The sequence below is a fragment of the Prunus avium genome, chromosome 7 (genome assembly GCF_965620075.1).
Source record: "Prunus avium chromosome 7, drPruAviu1.hap1.1, whole genome shotgun sequence".
NCBI lineage: Eukaryota > Viridiplantae > Streptophyta > Magnoliopsida > Rosales > Rosaceae > Prunus > Prunus avium.
The window spans coordinates 33,531,631-33,550,748 of record NC_142290.1 but is presented as its reverse complement, the minus strand read 5'-3'; the positions used below and the strand labels follow the sequence as shown (position 1 = coordinate 33,550,748).

Below are 19,118 nucleotides of genomic sequence, written 5' to 3'. Positions count from 1 at the left end.
AGTATGAATCATTGATTAATGATTCTTATTTTGGTGTGTATTCTAAATACATACAATATGACAATAATGTAACACATTAGATATCTACTAAGAAAACATTACTTGTTTTATATTATTGATTAGCTTAGGAGGAACACTCGAGGTAGGTTATAATGTGTGTACTTTAAAACCTAATGCACTTAAAGTCTCATGATGTACTATAGTTTAGTATAAATCCTAAGGACATAAGAATACTTTCCCAAGTAGTCCTTTGTTGTTGACCCAAAAAAAAAAAGAGTAGTCCTTTGCTTGTGGAAAACACAACTCATTTTAGGGATGGAGTTGTGATATAATTTTGAATAGTTTTTCTTTTTAAGCAAATTCTTCATGTACAAAATTGTATTAGTTGATATCTTAAGTAGTAATCAATTGCCTAATTGATGATTAATTAGTTCTTTTTAAGATAGGACATGGGGTACAATTACAATTAACTCATATTTCTGACAAGATAATTGTTTTAAAAGTGGGGCAACTAGTCTTTCTACCGTACCAACAACCTTTGCTTGCCAATCAATGGTGACGGCAGAGGTGGTTGGAACTTGGAAGAGTATGTTTCACATGACAACAACAACGGCAGCAACAACAACCTCATCCAGTCCCAAATACAAGAGAATTCCATGACTATATATGATAATTTCTTCAAGTACAAGACAGGTAACCTAAGATTATGGAGGGGAAGAAAAAACCCTTGTGCTTTTGGTAATTTTCTTTTTAATTTTTGTTAAAGCTATTTGACCCAAGTTTCATTTGCCAACTGATGTCTTCACAAGAGCAGAAACAGCAAGTATAAGGGCAGCTGAAGTTGACATCAAATCTAAGGACAGCTTGGCAGAAGATCTTTTTCCAAGCTGTGTCCTCCCCGTTATGGAACAGTTGCATTTTCCCCCCTTGAAAAGTATATTGCAGAACTTTTTTTTTATTTGTGGAATAAAATTGCTAGGCTGGAGAGGGGAAACAAAAACTAATCCTATATATGCTGGGAAGGAAGGAGGTATTAAAAAAATAGATTATTATAAATAAACCCAATTTTAGGCATGTATTTATAAAAAAACCCACACACTATTTAAACATAGAAACACACCCAAAATCAACCCCAAAATCAACAATTGTATATTTTTTGGGTGTGTTTATAAATGAGTTTTGAGTGTGTGTAATGATGGGTTTTGGGTGTGTTTATAAAGTGTTTTGGGTGTTGGGTTTTTTTATAATTTCAGCCCCCATTTTGGGTGTTTTAGTGAAACCCCCTTAAAAAAATGCAATGCCCATGGCTAAACCTACATTCACAATGAGCTGCTTTAAGCATCCAAATGACTTGAGCTCTTAGGTAGAAATTAACTGGGCAGCACACATGCACTGGGCTCTTGGATAAAAGTTGCACGGAGTCATCCACTGATCATGCCCACGCATGATTGTTCCTCCATCCGGGCAGCAAATGAGCTGGGCTCACAAAAAATATTGGCATGGGCTAAAAGTGGGCTACATTTGGTTTAGCAGAAGGGCTAATCAAAATTTGGCCCATGGCTAGAGTTGATTTTTAACTTTTTACACATTTTGAGGGCTCTACATTTGGCTTATAGTCTATGGCTAGAGATGGCCTAAAGTGGGAAAAGATAAAGAAACCACAGAAAAAGAAAAATTACAGCTTTAAGTCGAACGAGAAACACCCGCCATTTTCGATTTTCAATTAGCAACCTGGTCAGCCGAAGCAAAATAGATCATGAACACGACGACACACAAATTATACAACCAAAGCTCCGAGATTTTTGACACCTAATTTGATACTTTCCTTCACATCATTTTGACTTATATTCAGCACATTAGTAGTACCAAGAAATACTCCGAAACATTTTCCAGTCGGGTTCCATCTTTCTCTAACCTTTGTCTTCAGGAACATTCATGAGGCAATGCATGACCAGGTGAATGCTGGAGAGAAGAGGAAGAATGCTTTATTTGCTTCTCAAGGTAGTTTCCCACAGGTTTGATGTGTTAGACAATAAGTTTAATAAAATTGGTAATATATTTAGGTGTTATTTTTGGGTGTTCAATTCTTTCCTAACAAGTTCAGAGTATATACGTCAGCTGGTACTACTCCCATTCAAAGTTTGCCACGTGTCATTTTTTAAAAAAAAAGTTATAGCTTATTTACGAGAGATTATAGAATAGTACTGTACCACCACGTCAGCTGGTACTACTCCCATTCAAAGTTTGCCACGTGTCATTTGTTAGAAAAAAGTTATAGCTTATTTACAGTTGAATTTGAAGTTACTCTTTTAGCCTTCAAAACACTTAAAATTCGGCAAAATCCATCGACCGCCGTTTTGCCTCTCATCCCACCAACCCCTCCCTCTCTCTCTCTTCCTCTTTGTTTCTCTTCTTCCTTCCATCTCTCTCTCTAGAAAGCAAGGAATAGAAGTTGATACCCGTAAGGGGTTCAATTGGACATGCATCCATTAATGTAATTGAAGACAAGAGAGGAGAGAGTAACTGAGAGGAAGGAAGGCAAATAGAGGGATGGGGCGGCGACCAGTGGAGGTAATGCTGGGTTCGGGGTGGGTTGTGGTTGGTTGCTGTACAATCATCTATTTCTTCGATTTTTTTATTTCTTTTTTAGGGAAATGAGATATGAGGAAATTGAACAATTGAGATTATGATTACGATGCTGCTGTTAAGGAAGAAAAATGAAAAGAATTGAATGTGAAAACAAACACCAGATGTAAAATAAGATTGTCGTTTGTACATGAGAGAGATGGACAGAGGAGGTGGCGGCGGCGGCTAAGGGTAATTGCATCTGAGTTGGGGTGGGAGAGTTCATTCTTTTTTTCGTTTTTTAAATTATATCGTATTGGGAAGCTGAGAAGATAGAAACAAAACGTCTCCAATTCTTTCCTCCCTCATTATATCAAACCAGCAAGCAGACATATCTATTTTCTTCAACTAAAAGGCTCCACTGGTATCCCATCTTGTCTCCACTTCCTCCAGGTTAGTAAAAAATCTTGAATTTTTTTCTTCTCTTCTCATCCACACGTTACTTTCCCTTTGTTGATGAATATTTCTTCTATTCTTTTCCTCATACTTGCATCATAAAGCTTATCAATATGTTTGCATATGAATATTTTATTATATTGATTTTCTCATATGCTATGTTTGCATACAATATATTATTATATTATTTTTTGCCCCTAAACCTATTAATTTATTATTTAGGTACTGTTTCTTTACCCATAATTCGTTAGGTGGATAATTTTTTCATATAATATTCTCAATTTGATCACGTATTGGGCTAAGAGAATTGCTGGAATATAGACTCTTGTAATCTAACCAGTTTTGTTGATTTGTGAGTGTTTATGAAATATTATTGATGATTGAGTACTATTTATTTCTTTTGATAAGAATATGTTACTTATCTATGTGATCAGATTTGATAAATAAAAATTTAAAGGTGCGTTGGATGCATTTTACCAATATGCTATTATGAAAATATACACAATTAATAAGGATTTGTACATGTGATATAGTAATTATCAATGGAAGAATCACAACAGGGAAATGACAAAGGAAAGAGCAAAGTTAATGGGGGTTATAAATTGTGGACGTTGGAAGAGAGCAATGAGTTGCTACAACTCATGGTTGACGCCGCCAATCGTGGATGGCGTGATAGTAATAGAATGCTAAGCAAGCAAACAGTTGAGAAAAAGATTCTTCCATGTAATGGTATCCATTTTTTTTTTTCTAGTTTTTTGTTCCATGCATGCTGACTAGTTAATTCAACATATTAAAAGATAAATTCTATTCGTAAAATAAATATAAAAACAAGTATTTAAAAGTCTATAAAACTCTATGACAAAAGTATACGAAAGTTTGTCACTTTAACTCTATAAAGTATGTAAAAGTCATTAAGAATCTGTTAACTATAGGAAAGTCACTCACTTAAAAAAAGTCTTTAAAAGTTAGAATTGGATACACCCCTAAATAACAATCCCTCAAAGTTGTGTGAAACAAGTGTTACATGCATGCATAAAGCAGACTAGATTTTATTTTCAATATTTTCTGCTAAGCAGATTAGATTTAGAGGTATTCCATCTAAAAATATTGTTCCAATATTTGTACTTTTATTGACATATTTGGTTGTAACAATATCCATTCCTCTTCTATTAAAAACAGATTAACTGATAGGAGTTAAGAGTTCAAGATGGCCGACAACAATGTCAGTGACCACTCCGTGATGCAAATTAAGGATGAGGACAAAGATGATGTGATTGCAGAAAATGATGGGAATAAGGCAACCTTGATTGAAGATAGAAATGATGTGGAATTAATAGTATCCTCGATTCGAAGAAAGCTTCACCAGAATCCTCCATCAACAGCTAGAAGTAGCATATTTAGAATCCCTAACGTGTTGCGCAGGCATAACGAAAAAGCTTTTGTTCCAAATTTGGTTTCAATAGGGCCATTTCAACACGGAAAAAAGAACCTGAAAGTGATGCAAGAGTTTAAGCTGTGGTATTTGCATTGCCTCCTTGATCGAAAGCCAACTTCAGAGACCAGTTTGGAGTACTTGGTAGAAGCCATTAAAAGTATGGAGCAAGGCTGTCGTGATTGTTATGGTGAAAAAATTCATATGAGTAGTGAAAATTTTGTGGAAATGATGGTGGTTGATGGTTACTTTATCGTGGAGCTCTTCCGCAAGGCTGCAAATGAGGTGCCCATAGACGCTAATGATCCTGTGTTTAATACGGCATGGATGCAGTCGGCACTTAACAAAGACTTGTTTCTACTTGAAAACCAGCTTCCTTGGAAAGTCGTTGATTGTTTATTCCACTGCACAAAGGAAAAAGATTAACCAAAATCCAACCCTCTACTCCTACTTGCTCTGAAATTCTTTGAGATGTCAGCATTCAACCAGGATCCACACGCCAACAGACTATTGGAAACTAAGCATTTACTTGATGGCATAAGAAACTCTTTACTTGCCTCGTACCCGGAAGCAAAAACTGATAGGTATTCGGAACCAAATCTCCAAACCGCCGTACCAAACTCCTATCTTAGGTAATACACCCTATTTGGAACCACTTTTGTTCTTGGACTATGGCCAAAAAGTGACAGGAAGTGACTGATAACGGCGACGCAAAACCGGCAGAAACTCAACTCGAAAATTAACCCTTCAAACCTCAAAATCACTCCAATCCTACCCAACCATCAGCTAGAACTTGAAAATCAGTCGAATTTCCATACCTAACTCGTCCGATTTGGTGGCCGGAGGAGAGAGAACGAGCGGTGAGAAGTTTGAGCGAAAATCGACTCGTTTTCTGCAGTTTTCCGGTGAACCTCGAGGCGGCTGAAGGCGGGAATGGCTGGGCTGCGACGGCGGGAACTGGCCGGTCCAATCTTGGCCGGTCCGGTGCAGTGTGGTGGCGGCTGGAGGTGGCTGGGTGATCGGCTGGAGCAAGAAGAAAGCAGGGGTGGGGGTTTGGTGTCGCGCGAGGAAGAAGAGAGTGAGGAGAGAGAAGGGAGAATCAGTTTTAAAAATCTGATTTCTCAAATTTACCATTTTGCCCTTCTTAGTATTTTGATCGTAATTCCTTCGTTACAAGTCTGATTCGAGTCCACTACGTGTCCACGGACTCGTTTTGTCGCGCTCTACGCAACAGTACAAGTGGATTTCCCAAATTCCTTCCTGATCAAAGAGTCAACTTTAAACCTAATAAAATATTCTAAGGGTATACTTGTCTTTTCCTCTAATAAATTATTAATTAAATATTAATTAAGGTTTGGGTTGTTACACTAAATATGCTACTTCTAACTGTTGATGGAGGATTCTGGTGAAGCTTTCTTCGAATCGAGGATACTATTAATTCCACATCATTTCTATCTTCAGTCAAGGTTGCCTTATTCCCATCATTTTCTGCAATCACATCATCTTTGTCCTCATCCTTAATTTGCATCACGGAGTGGTCACTGACATTGTTGTCTGCCATCTTGAACTCTTAACTCCTATCTTGAACTCTTAACTCCTATCAGTTAATCTGAAAACATCATCATTGACAGTGGAATAGGCAATGTCAGAAATGCTGAAAACATAACGTATCACACAATGTATATAAATATAAAATTGATAACAATACCATTTCTTACACCAAAAAAACTAGCACACCCAAACACCAAACAATTACTCTACACACTCATAACAACTTGCCAGCACATGCACATTGCTAATGATCACACCGTTCATTCCATCATATACAAACCTAGCACCTTTTTTTTTTTGTAATTTTACTAGAATTCTAAAATAATATCTAATAAGTGTATATATACTTACTACGTAAAAAACAGTAATTCAATGAGAAAGCTGGGGCGTGAAGGGCACCATCCTGGGCCAATCAATTATAATTCATATACACAACTAAAATGGCATCTTTGACATATTTCCTCTCAGTGCTATCAAGGAGAAAAAAATGAGAAAGCATGAATCTATTAAGGCCCTATCCTGATGCCCTTAGGCAAATTTTAGAAAGAGACAGGAGCATCAGGCAAACAACAATGCCACCAGGTTTTCAGCTAAAGAGAAGCTATCACTCTAATACATTCATAAACGAACTCAACACAACAAAGTAGCCACAGTTCAGATCTCAAAACAACACCACTGAAATTGAACAAAAAAATATCAAGAAAAGTCCATTTCTAAGTAATTCAATTGCATAACATCAAAACCAGACCACACCAAATTAAAAAATAGCAAAAATAATTAGCATAGGTTTTGAATTACCGTAGGAAACGAAGATCTATTAGGCCAAGTCACCGAAATCGCAGGAAGAGCCTTTGAGCTTTGCGAATCCGCCGACGTTGATCCTCTGATTGCTTCTCGAGGGACCTGAAAACGCCTTCTCCGCCAGCTATCGTGACGCAAGACGAGCCATGGTCGTCATCGGTTGATTCTCCGCCAGAAAACGACGGAGGACGCCTTCTCCGTTGTCCTATTGCTTCTCTGCCGGTCTCCGTTTGGGACTGAATCAAAGCTGGAGCCTAATCTGGCTCCCATATAAAATACAAAGGGTAAAAACGTTATTTCAAATACAAATTAAACAAACCTGAAGAGCACCTGCGTAGGCCCATTGGCTTTTAACAAAATAAAATTTATAACTCATATGCTAATATATAATATTTGGTTGCATTTGTATGTCACAGAGAGACTCATTGGCTACTGATGAGAGGCTTAATGCTCTAGAAGAAGAGGTTCACATCTTTTTCAATTTATTTTTTGCAATTTTCAATTCAATGAAAAGTAGCGGGAAGGTTTTGTTGGATTTGAGAAATGGGTTTTGCAATGCTTTTTAGGTACGGCTTCTGTGGGCTGCATAAAAAAAGTACAACTTCGATCTTCATGTTTTCGAGTCTAAAGCACAAGATGCCGAGGATAGACTCGACACGGTTGCCTATCAGGCTCAAAAGGTCATGCGCTGATGTACTCAATCCATCTTTGGTTTGTGGCTATGAGCGTGTGATGTTGTTAGTGTGGTGTTCATTTTGCCATTGGCTTCTTTCTCTTTGCTTTCAGATGGCTGACATTGTTACAGAACAATGGATTCAAATTCAGCGGCTTGAGCATGCTCTTCATATTACACAAGTAAGTTTTTTCTCCTTGAAACTGGCTTCAGGTTCTTTATTTGCTAAATTCATAAGTTTTGCTGATTCACTAATATTTGCTAGTTTCGTTTTGAAAATAAATAAATAAATAAATGAGGACTATGAGGGTTCAAAGACAATTAACAAGATGCACATTCTTGAAGGTAATACTGGATATCCCACACTCGTTGTAGTAGTTCAGAATTTCAGATAGGTTGATATATAGTCAATATAATATTCTGACCATCGGTGAACTGTCGCTGGAATTTAAGTCCCGTCAGCACTGACAGCATCAAGTCTTTTTGACAATTGACCTATTTTGCTTTTTACAAAATATAATCTCACATTAACTCAACAAATCTGATGTTTTGCAGTTCATAAACAACCTTTCTGATGACCCTCTGCTGAAGATGCTTGGGCCTAACTTCAGATCCTTTTTCTGTCGAGCTTTTCATCAGTTCAAGAGAGTCTTTGCAGAATTTAAAAGGTCTCTCCATGAGGTATGTATCAAAAGTCCTTTCTTAATTGGTCTGTAACAGCTGTTGGAAAAGGAAAATATTTCTTCAATGTTCTTAGGAGGAGGACACTGAGGCCGCTCCTGTGATACATCTTTATAGTTTTCTGCCATTAAGTCTGCTGTTGTTTACATTTGCGTATCTCTTTAATTTTATAGAATAGTTTACAAATTTTGGTGGCTGGTTTTCTAATTTTCAAGAACTCTGAAGGCACATGTAACTATATCACTTCAATCTTGAAGATGCTGAGCCACAAATCTTTGCAAAACTTAAACATGTAACGGATTGTCTTTTCCTACCTCCAAAATTATTAGTTGTAAAACACTGAAAATTACATGACAGATGCTTGTATTACCCCAAATAATCTCATTTAGCAGGTTTTCTTACCATGAATGCATATGTTATATTGTTGAGGACTGCACCATTATGTACAATCACGACCGCCTAGGCCAATTTTCTTTATGCAGTTACAACATTTCATCAAAGAGAAACTGGAAAAGAATGAATTCACAGCAGCTCTTGCAAATGAGGAATTAGTTTTCTTTATGGTGTGTAGTCAATTTTCTTTCTTTTTAATTATTTCTGTACTCTTTTCTGCCGCAACTTTTTCTCAAGAAATACGTCCCATCTAAGCATTTTCTTGTGGTATTGTCCTTAATCGGAGTTGCTCTCATCAAAACTAACTAGCTGAAAGCGCCACAAGTTCTGAATGAAAGAAATTTTCGAGAATTTGATATTGTTAACAGGTATATTTGATAGCAACTGTTACCATGTTGGCCTAAGTTAGGAGATTTGATGCATAGATCAATGCATACAACAGCAACTGTGACCATTACAAACATGAATGTACAATAGTTTGAAATATATCTTGTGCTCCAAATGGCCCTAAATCTGTCGTCGTATTTCCTTCAATCAAAGACCCTAATTACAAAATGAACTATCCCAATGGGCTAAGGTGGTAGTTTAGCCCTAAACCCTAAAATTATAGGTTTTTTTTTTTTTTTTTTATCACTAATGGTCCCTAAGGTTAACGAAACTATCACCTTACATCCTTAATGTTTTTTTTGTGACATTAATGATCCTCAAGGTTACTCTCTATACATCAAATTGGTCTCTACAGTTAGCTTCCGTCAAATTTTCTATTAGAGTGCTGACCTGACACATATGTAGAGCTCACACATCCAATTATATAAAACCAAGTGGATTTTTAATAAAAGATATCATAAAAATTAAAATCCATAAAAAATTTGGCTAAAACATTTAAGAAAAAGGAGATTAAAACTTCAATAAATAAAAAAATTGAACCCATCCAAAGTACATTCAGAATTGCTAAAAGCAAAATTATTCAATATTTTAACAGTATAGCCGCACGGCTATACTCCTTAAATACATTCAAATATTTTAAAGGTATATCCGTGCGGAGAAGAGTAGGGTTGTCAATTGCAATTAGAAAATGGCAGTAATTGGGTTTAGTTCATAATTACGATGGACATTTTAGAAAGTAAATTCCTATACAAGCAATTTTATACTATGAAATTCAACAGTCGTTGATTCACAAAATGTTGGCGGATCCCTATTTTTTGTTGTTGCATTTACGGGTTTAACCCGTGTTATTTGTTATAAATAAAATCCATTTTTTTATTCTTGCCCAATGGGCTAATAGCTGGAAATCATTAGAATGGGAGGTGTTGGAAAGAATTTAAATTCTCATTCCCCAATATCGCTTATACAAATAAAATAATTGAAGAAATAACTCTAGCCCAATGGACTAAAGTGGTATTTTAGCCCCAAACCTTAAAATGATGTGACAAAATTGTATATTTAAAGAGTATAGCCGGACGGCTATACTCGCCAAATATATTAGAATATTTTAAACGTATAGCCGGTCGGCTATACTTTCTAAATACATTCGAATATTTTAAGAGTACAGCCGCGCGGCTATACGCTTAAAATATATTCGAACCGAACACGAAGCTTGCATTCGCAGAGGACGGAGGTTGCAGTCGAAGTCATACCCATTTCGCTTCTCTATCAACTCAAGCTTCGATTTGTTTTCTTCGGTTTCGGCTACTTCGTCCTCCGGGTTTGGCATCTAAAAAAGACCCAACCCGCCTAGGAAGCCCGCCCAGCCGCCTAGCGCCCGCCTAGTCGCCTTGCTGCCCGCCTAGGCCGATTTTTCAAACAATGCGATTGACCGAGTTTGAAACCCAAAATTGAAAAAATTTGGCTTCAAATTTGAGCTTGAAATTGAGATTGGGAAGCCGAAGCAGTAAAGCACAAGTCAAGTCCATAGAAGAAGAGATCATGAGACTCTTAATTCATCTAAGGCCTAGTTTGGGATTGCTGTCACTTTTAAAAAAAGTTGCTTCTGCTGTGCTTTGAAAATAATTAGCTGTAAAGTAAAGCGGCTCCATGTTTGGTAAACAATATTTTTAAAGAGCTGTTAGTACAAACAACAGTGTAAAAAGCGTTTGGTAAATTTTAATATAAAATTGTTGTAACTATGAATAATGACTAAAATAGACATGATGTTAAAAGTGTTATGTACTAATCATGTGCTGGTAGTTGTAGTGATGGAGTAGAGGTGGTGGTGGTGATGAAGGTGGAGTTGGTGGTGGTGGGGATGGCGGTTGTGGAGGTGGTGGTGGTGGTGGCAGTGGCAGTGGTAGCATGGTGGTGGTGGTGCTGGTGGTGTTGGTTGTGGAGGTGGTGGTAGATATGGAGGTTTTGGAGGAGGCGGTGGTGGTGGTGGAGGAGGAGGTGGTGGTGGCGGAGGATGAGGAGGAGGATGGTGGTGGTTGTGGTGGTGGAGGTGGAGGTGGAGGTGGAGGTGAAGGAGGAGGTGGTGGTGGAGGTGGTGGAGGAGGTGGTGGTTGTGGTTGTGGTGGTGGAGGATGAGGAGGAAGAGGATGTGTTGGCGGTGGTTGTGGAGGTAGTGAATGTGGTGGTGCAAGTGGTGGAGTTGGATGTGAAAGTGGAGGTGTTGTCATTTTTTAAAATGAATGATGGTATTTTGGGAATTAAAAAAATTCATCAAATGTTTATCTCTGCTTCTTTTGAAAGCAGCTTTGAAAAGCAACCCAGAGCCTGCTTTTAAAAGTTGCTGTCAAAAGGTCATTGCTTTTAAAACAATCGGGATATTTTCTTTTTACCAAACACCTTAAACTGCTTAACTTTAAAGTGAAGCAGGTTTTTGGCCAAAAAAAGCAATCCCAAAAGGCTCCATTCCTCTACTTGTTTCCTACTTTATTCTCTTCTTTCTTGGCTCTCTCCCGAACGACATGTTCAGCTCACCACACCAACGACAACGACGATAATTCTTCCCTCTGCCAACTCCGCCTTATTCTCTTCTCTCTTCGCATTGACGGCATGGCGCAGAAGAAAAAAATACAAAATTTGCTGACTTGGTGTCTGTCTTCAGTGGAAGGAAATGAAGAAGCTATCCTGTCATGGAGTTTCTATGGTCTTGCCAATAACAAGGTTCGGTTTTTAGGCCCCAATCTCAAATTCTGACTATTTATTTCTGGTTTGGTTAAGCAATAGATTGATTGGTTTGGTGAAACTTCTTATAAGAAGATGGAGCCACGCACAGTTCCAACAATGAGGCACTTATCACCTATTTCCAGTCCGGGCAAGGGATATGACTTACAAATTATTATTTTATTTATTTTGGAACTGCAGAATTGGTTAAAGACTACCATGTAATGCCAGGAACCAAGCCAAACAAAAAAAAATTAGAAACTCAGAGAGAATGAGTGGGGAAATTGACTCTTTCCAACTAACAGGAACAAGACATTTTCATTAAAGACTACCAATAGATTGATAGTGTTCTTATGGTCAACAAGGACAAGAATTCCTGGGTTGCTCACCTTGAGTACACCTGATGAACCAGTGAGGGGTGTGTTTCATTTAGTCTGCACTATATATGGAGAGTTTGACTCTAATTAGAAGATAATTGTATCAATTTGATAAAGTTTTCTATAACTGTCTCTCACCTTAAAAAATCTCACAATTAGCAACATTGGAAACTTGATTAGAAAGTAGAAACCCTACCGTATTTAGTTTAAGTTGAGTAGCTGGGAAGACAATTAGTAAGCTATCAATACTAAAGTTGAATAGTGGGGAGGCAAATTAAGTTTCAAGGACAGATAAATAGGATGAATTTCTCATAAGAGAATGACATGATTTGACTTCCCACTATAAGTGTATTGCAAGTACCCGTCTGCTCGGGAAAGACAGTTAATAGAAAGAGGATACGCTGGAAGCAAAACATAAGCTTTCTAGTTGTTGAGTTTGCAAAGAAGGATGCCATAGAAATTTTGAAATTATGTGGCCTAGTTCCATTAGTTTATACTTTTTAGTTATTAATTTGCTAATTTCAACATATCCAAACCATATATTGAAAAAATGGAAATTTCACAGTAAATCAATCTGAGAGTTCAATTACATCTTCTTCTTTCTTTTTTTTTGTGCGAACGTCTGCCTTGGATCTACCTCATTCTCTCGAGTGCTACATGTGTATTTTAACGAGTCTTTAAGATGTGTACATAATAATAAATTTATAAATAATAAATTTATACATAATAATGCAAAAATAAAAGGACATATAAATGATAAAGTACCATAACCTATATATTATAACAGTCCCGTTCTCCTGGACCCTTGTGGTCCAAGGAGTTTGCGGTCACTCACCCTTGGATCTAATCTAAAGGTGTAGAAAAAATTAATTTAAAAAACCATATAAATATTTATATTATTTTAACTTACCCAAAATACGTTTTCTGAAAATAAAAAAATAAAAAAAGAAAACACCTCTTTCTTTTTTGTTCTGTCGCTCAAGAAGCTTGTAGCCGCTGCCCTCCTCCTCAAATTCTGCCATCGCAGTGGAGGGAGGTGCGGCTTCAATTACACAACCTAGCGTCGCCGATTCCAAAAAGTGTGACCAACGTGTCATTGAACATCCACGAAACTGTCATACATATTCATCTTTAGTTTTTAGATACTATTTTCCTCGGTTACAGATAGTAAACCACAATAGATTTTCTTCTACTGTTGTAGTTTTCTTCTGGGTTTGATTGCAATGGCGTGCAGCAGTGTTCAAGGTTGATTGTCCTTTGTTTTCATCGATGGGAATAAATCTCATGGTTTTACAGCTTTCTCTTCTGACAATCATCAAAAGATGAACTCAGCAATCAATTTATCGATTTGGGTACGAGAGATACGGCCTCAGAGACCGCCCAAGATCAAGACTTGTTGATCTTCGACTGCAAAAGTGTTGTCGATTTGGGCTCTAGTTCTGAGTAATCATGGATGTTTAATGATGGGTTGGTCACCCTTTTGGATGGAGGAGGCTGTGAACAATCATGGATGTTCATGAGCGACAGAACAAAGAAGAAACGTGTTCTTCTTCTTCTTTTTCTTTTTTTCTTTTTTCAGAAAACATATTTTGGGTAAGTAAAATAATATAAATATTTATATGAATATTTAAATCAGTTTTTCTACACCCTTAGATTAGATCCAAGGGTGAGTGACCACGAACTCCTTGGACTACAGGGGTCCAAGAGAACGAGACTGTATATTATAAAGCAAAAGGCAGAGAATGGTAAAACATTCAAAATACCAGAAAATACCATTGGTTAATGCAAACATTAAGAATTGAAATAATTAATTAAATGAGGATAATATGGTAAATTCACACTTTTTAACATTAAAAGAAATTAAAAGAAAAATCAGATAAAATATTCTATTTTTATGGAACACAACTACCCATTATCTTTTATAATTCTAAAATAAATTTAAATTTTTTTTAAAAAAAGCCTCACGAAAGCGCGGACGTGTGGTTGATATAAAACATGGGAAATAGTTAGGCATAAAACCTAGGTTTTCTTTAGAGGGTGCATTTGCTGATGCATGAGTTGGGAATCTCTTAATTATATTTAACTTTTCAAATTGACTTCAAAAGCACTAGATTAACACACCAACATGAAATATCGTTTATCGAGCCTCCCTTAGTGTAAAAGGACTTTGAGTTCATTAGCTGAAAATGCTTTAGAAGAAGGATTGGCCCCGCGTTCATTGACATCCTATTTTTTGTTGTTGTATTTATGGGTTAAACCCGGGTTATTTGTTATAAATAAAATTCATTTTTTTATTGTTGCCCAATGGGCTAACAGCTGGAAATAATTAGAATGAGAGGTATTGGAAAGAATTTAATCCTCATTCCCCAATATCACTTATACAAATAAAATAATTGGAGAAATAACTCTAGCCCAATGGACTAAAGTGGAATTTCAGCCCCAATCCCAAAAACGATGTGAAAAAATTGAATATTTTAAGAGTATAGCCGGGCGGCTATATTCGCCAAATATATTAGAATATTTTAAACGTATAGCCGGTCGGCTATACTTTCTAAATACATTCGAATATTTTAAAAGTTTAGGTGTTCGGCTATACGCTTGAAATATTAATATATTCGAATATTTTAATAGTATAGCCGCACGGCTATACTCTTTAAATATATCCGAAACGAACACGAAGCTTGCACTCGCAGAGGATGGAGGTTGCAGTCGAAGTTTCGCTTCTCTATCAACTCAAGCTTCGATTTGTTTTCTTCGGTTTCGGCTGCTTCGTCCTCCGGGTTCGGCACCAAAAAAAAGTCCCAACCCGCCTAGGAGGCCCGCCCAGCCGCCTAGCGCCCGCCTAGCCCCCTACCGCCCGCCTAGCAGCCTAGCCGCCCGCCTAGGCCCATTTTTTTGAGTCTAAAGCACAAGATGCCGAGGATAGACTCGAAACGGTTGCCTCTCAGACTCAAAAGGTCATGCACTGATGTACTCAATCCATATTTGTTCTATGGCTATGAGTGTGTGATGTTGTTAGTGTGGTGTTCATTTTGCCATTGGCTTCTTTCTCTTTGCTTTCAGATGGCTGACATTGTTACAGAACAATGGATTCAAATTCAGCGGCTTGAGCAGGCTCTTCATATTACACAAGTAAGTTTTTTCTGCTTCAAACTGGCTTCAGGTTCTTTATTTGCTAAATTCATAAGTTTTGCTGATTCACTAATATTTGCTAGTTTCTTCTTGGTTGGACTGCTTTTCATTATTTGGATATTGCATTTCTGTTATAGATTTTGACATTTGATCATGCCCTCTTGTTTGCTGAGAGAAAAAAGAAAGAAAGAAAGATTTGTCTCGTCCTCCTGTAACCTGTTGCATAGGAACCCAAAACCAACCCACCAAAAAACAGAAAAAAAAGAAAGAAATATTACACCACCTCAAGTGAAAAATGTAATTCATTTAAGCTTTTATATTTGTTCTTGTATCAGCATCTGTGTTTCTGTTGTGTGAACTCCACTTCAACTCCAAAGAAAACAAATATAAAAAAATTAGAGGGTGCATTTGCTAACGCATGGGTTGGGAATCTCTTAATTGTATGTAATACTTAAGTTAATACTTCAGTGAGTTGCCAAATGGGGGGGAAAAAGAGTAGAAGAGATGAACCCCACATTTGACTTTAATAGACAAATGCCCAAGAGAAGTACCAATAAGAGCATCTCCTGTTGGGAGGTGCTATCCTATAATTTGACACACATTTCTCAATTTTTTTTCAATTCTAACATCATGTCATCTATATCGCAATAGGCCATTGCAGTTAAATTTTCAAATAACCAAGTTGCTCTCTATTTTCCAAAGAAGACTAGAAAACAACTTACCATCTATCTGGTGCTGCTTCTTCCAAACATTAGACAAAATAGAGCTATACCCAGGAGGAGCCCAGGAGATGACACCATACTGCCTACTATGATTCTTACTTTCTTCACATTCAATGAGACTATAAAATATAACCCAAGTGGTCTAACCCCCCGGGGCTGAAATTGGGTTTAGCAGGTTTAGCACTGATTGTTGTATAGTCTTCATGATCTAGGCAGGAAATATATTTGAAAGCAAAAAGAGTGAGAAGTTAGATATTGATAAAGAAAAAAAAACTTCTGTAATGTCTATCATCCATTGATCTTAACAGACGAATTTTGAAAGTAGAGTTTGATAATTGTGTCCAAATCCAAAATTATAGAGTAACAACCTTTGGGTTTGATATGTTTTGACTTTACTTTTTGTACATGATCATGAAGAGATGGATAACTCCCAATTGACTGTTCCATATCCAAAGATGTTTCTTTTTTTGTCTTGTTTTCTTTAAAATTTGCATTAACACACTGACTATTGAGATTAAAAATGACTCGATACCTAGTTCTGATGCTGCCATTCTAAAATAAATATCTTCCCCATTTTCAGTGAAATTTCTTACATCAATCAGCTCACTAAACCACAGCAGGCACCCACTTCGTCCATCCCTGGTATCCAAGTTTGCAAAAGCTGTGCAGGAGCAGTTCTTCACACACAACATCTCACATTCCTTGAGTTCCATACTTCTGTTAAACCCAGATACATCATTTGCAGTCTGTTTTGTTCACTCTTAAGGTTTGTTTCCCGTTTCAGCTTCAAGTCTTCACTTTTCAAGTATGTGCTAAATTGAAAGCAAATATATAATATTTGGTTGCATTTGTATGTCACAGAGAGACTCATTGGCTACTGATGAGAGGCTTAATGCTCTAGAAGAAGAGGTTCACATATTTTTCAATTTAATTTTTGCAATTTTCAATTCAATGAAAAAGTAGCAGAAAGGGTTTGTTGGATTTGAGAAATGGGCTTTGCAATGCTTTTTAGGTACGGCTTCTGTGGCTGCATCAAGAAAGTACAACTTCGATCTTCATGTTTTAGAGTCGAAAGCACAAGATGCTGAGGACAGACTCAAAACGGTTGCCTCTCAGACTCAAAAGGTCATGCACTGATGTACTCAATCCATCTTTGTTCTATGGCTATGAGTGTGTGATGTTGTTAGTGTGGTGTTCATTTTGCCATTGGCTTCTTCCTCTTTGCTTTCAGATAGCTGACATTGTTACAGAACAATGGATTCAAATTCAGCGGCTTGAGCAGGCTCTTCATATTACACAAGTAAGTTTTTTCTGCTTCAAACTGGCTTCAGGTTCTTTATTTGCTAAATTCATAAGTTTTGCTGATTCCTAGTTTCTTTTTGAAAAAAGAAAAAAGAAATAGATGAGGACTATGAGGGTTCAAAGACAATTAACAAGATGCACATTCTTGAAGGTAATATTGGATATCCCACACTCGTAGTAGTAGTTCAGAACTTCAGATAGGTTGATATATAGTCAATATAATATTCTGACCATCTGTGAACTGTCGCTGGAATTTAAGTCCCGTTAGCACTGACAGCATCCTGTCTTTTCGACAATTGACCTATTTTGCTTTTAACAAAATATAATCTCACATTAACTCAACAAATCTGATGTTTTGCAGTTCATAAACAACCTTTCTGATGACCCTCTGCTGAAGATGCTTGGGCCTAACTTCAGATCCTTTTTCTATCGAGCTTTTCATCAGTTCAAGAGAGTCTTTGCAGAATTTAAAAGGTCTCACCATGAGGTATGTATCAAAAGTTCTTTCTTAATTGGTCTGTAACAGCTGTTGGAAAAGGAAAATATTTCTTCAATGTTCTTAGGAGGACACTGAGGCCGCTCCTGTGATACATCTTTATAGTTTTCTGCCATTAAGTCTGCTGTTGTTTACATTTGTGTATCTCTTTAATCTTATAGATTAGTTTACAAATTTTGGTGGCTGGTTTTCTAATTTTCAAGAACTCTGAAGGCACATGTAACTATATCACTTCAATCTTGAAGATGTTGAGCCACAAATCTTTGCAGAACTTAAACATGTAACGGATTGTCTCTTCCTACCTCCAAAATTATTAGTTGTAAAACACTGAGAATTACATGGCAAATGCTTGTATTACCCTAAATAATCTCATTTAGCAGGTTTTCTTACCATGAATGCATATGTTATATTGTTGAGGACTGCACCATTATGTACAATCACGACCGCCTAGGCCAATTTTCTTTATGCAGTTACAACATTTCATCAAAGAGAAACTGGAAAAGAATGAATTCACAGCAGCTCTTGCAAATGAGGAATTAGTTTTCTTTATGGTGTGTAGTCAATTTTCTTTCTTTTTAATTATTTCTGTACTCTTTTCTGCCGCAACTTTTTCTAAAGAAATACGTCCCATCTAAGCATTTTCTTGTGGTATTGTCCTTAATCGGAGTTGCTCTCATCAAAACTAACTAGCTGAAAGCATCACAAGTTCTGAATGAAAGAAATTTTCGAGAATTTGATATTGTTAACAGGTATATTTGATAGCAACTGTTACCATGTTGGCCTAAGTTAGGAGATTTGATGCATAGATCAATGCATACAACAACAACTGTGACCATTACAAACATGAACGTATAATAGTTTGAAAGATATCTTGTGCTCCAAATGGCCCTAAATCTGTCGTCGTATTTCCTTCAATCAAAGACCCTAATTACGAAATGAACTATCCCAATGGGCTAAGGTGGTAGTTTAGCCCTAAACCCTAAAATTATAGGTTTTTTTTTAATCGCAAATGGTCCCTGAGGTTAACAAAACTATCACCTTACATCCTTAATGTTTTTTTTGTGACATTAATGATCCTCAAGGTTACTCTCTATACATCAAATTGGTCTCTACAGTTAGCTTCCGTCAAATTTTCTGTTAGAGTGCTGACTTGACACATCTGTAGAGCTCACATATCCAATTATATAAAACCAAGTGGATTTTAATAAAAGATATCATAAAAATTAAAATCCATAAAAAATTTGGCTAAAACATTTAAGAAAAAGGAGATTAAAACTTCAATAAATAAAAAAAATTGAACCCATCCAAAGTACATTCAGAATTGCTAAAAGCAAAATTATTCAATATTTTAAAAGTATAGCCGCACGGCTATACGCTTTAAATACATTCGAATATTTTAAAAGTATAGCCGGGCGGAGAAGAGTAAGGTTATCAA

The 19,118-nt window shown here is 36.7% G+C and overlaps 1 long non-coding RNA gene and 2 pseudogenes across 1 annotated transcript; all 3 read left to right on the top strand.

Annotated features, from left to right (window-relative positions):
- Positions 1-4,210: 4,210 nt before the first annotated feature.
- LOC110758682 (UPF0481 protein At3g47200-like) lies at positions 4,211-5,739 on the top strand (annotated as a pseudogene).
- Positions 5,740-7,026: 1,287 nt separating this feature from the next.
- LOC110758703 (uncharacterized) lies at positions 7,027-8,459 on the top strand. Its single transcript, XR_015836997.1, has 5 exons — positions 7,027-7,089; positions 7,222-7,269; positions 7,372-7,485; positions 7,592-7,660; positions 8,034-8,459. It is a non-coding gene; the product is annotated as an uncharacterized LOC110758703 (long non-coding RNA).
- Positions 8,460-14,944: 6,485 nt separating this feature from the next.
- Positions 14,945-18,468, top strand: LOC148293355 (uncharacterized; annotated as a pseudogene).
- Positions 18,469-19,118: the final 650 nt, after the last annotated feature.